The sequence below is a fragment of the Suncus etruscus genome, chromosome X (genome assembly GCF_024139225.1).
Source record: "Suncus etruscus isolate mSunEtr1 chromosome X, mSunEtr1.pri.cur, whole genome shotgun sequence".
Taxonomy (NCBI): domain Eukaryota; kingdom Metazoa; phylum Chordata; class Mammalia; order Eulipotyphla; family Soricidae; genus Suncus; species Suncus etruscus.
Window position 1 is genome coordinate 89,352,810 of NC_064868.1, and position 1,859 is coordinate 89,354,668.

The following is a 1,859-nucleotide window of genomic DNA, read 5'->3' on the forward strand; positions in this document are numbered from 1 at the left end:
GCCCCGTAGGAAGAAGAAAACATTTTTCACCCCCCCCACATGACTGTAAATAGTATTTTCATTAAAAAAATTTAATTTAACACCCCCATCACTATTGAGGAAATTAAAACTGTAATCAAAAATTTACCCAAAAACAAAAGCCCAGGCCCTGATGGATTCACGAATGAATTCTTTCAAACCTTTCAAGAGGAACTACTACCAATTCTGGCCAGGCTCTTTTATGAAATCGAAAAAACAGGAATACTTCCAAATAGCTTTTATGAAGCCAACATCACCTTAATACCAAAACCTGATAGAGATGCTGCCAAAAAAGAAAATTACAGACCAATATCCCTGATGAACACAGATGCAAAGATCCTCAACAAAATCCTGGCGAACAGGATCCAGTGCCTCATCAAGAAGATCATTCACTTTGATCAAGTAGGTTTCATCCCAGGAATGCAAGGATGGTTTAACATCCGTAAATCTATCAACATAATACACAACATAAACAACAACAAAAATAAAAATCAATAGATGCAGAAAAAGCATTTGATAAGGTTCAACACCCATTCTTGATGAAAACTCTCAGCAAGATAGGAATAAAAGGAACCTTTCTCAATATAGTCAAAGCCATCTACCAGAAGCCAGTGGCAAATATTATCCTCAATGGAGAAAAACTAAAATCCTTTCCTCTAAATTCTGGTACAAGACAAGGCTGTCCTCTCTCACCACTCCTATTCAACATAGCACTGGAAGTACTTGCTATAGCGATTAGGCAAGAAAAAGATATCAAGGGAATCCAGATAGGAAAGGAAGAAGTCAAGCTCTCACTGTTTGCAGATGACATGATACTCTACTTAGAAAACCCTAAAGACTCTACCAAAAAGCTTCTAGGAATAATAGATTTGTATAGCAAAGTGGCAGGATACAAAATTAACACACAAAAATCAATGGCCTTTTTTACACTAATAATGATAGAGAAGAAATGGACATTAAGAGAACAATCCCATTCACATTAGTTCCACACAAACTCAAATATCTTGGAGTCAACCTGACTAAAGATGTGAAGGATCTATACAAAGAAAACTACAAAACACTGCTCCAAAAAATAAGAGAGGACACGCGGAAATGGAAACACATACCATGCTCATGGATTGGCAGGATCAACATCATTAAAATGGCAATACTTCCAAAAGCATTGTACAGATTTAACGCGATTCCTCTAAAGATACCCATGACATTTTTCAAAGAAGTGGATCAAATACTTCTGAAATTCATCTGGAACAACAAACAACCTCAAATAGCTAAAGCACTCCTTGGGAAAAGGAATATGGGAGGCATTACTTTCCCCAATTTTAAGTTGTATTACAAAGCAACAGTTATAAAAACAGCATGGTATTGGAATAAAAACAGACCCTCAGATCAGTGGAATAGGCTTGAGTACTCAGAGAAGGTTCCTCAGACATATAACCACCTTGTTTTTGATAAAGGAGCAAGAAATCCTAAATGGAGCAGGGAAAGCCTATTCAACAAGTGGTGTTGGCACAACTGGTTAGCCACTTGCAAAAAAGCGAACTCAGACCCACAGCTAACACCATGTACAAAGGTAAAATCCAAATGGATTAAAGACCTTGATATCAGAACTGAAACTATAAGGTATATAGAACAACATGTAGGTGAAACACTCCAAGACATTGAGACTAAAGGCATCTTTAAGGAGGAGACAGCACTTTCCAAGCAAGTGGAAGCAGAGATAAACAGATGGGACTATATTAAGCTGAAAAGCTTCTGCATCTCAAAGGAAATAGTGCCCAGAATACAAAGGCCACCCACTGAGTGGGAGAAATTATTCACCCAATACACATCAGATAAAGGGC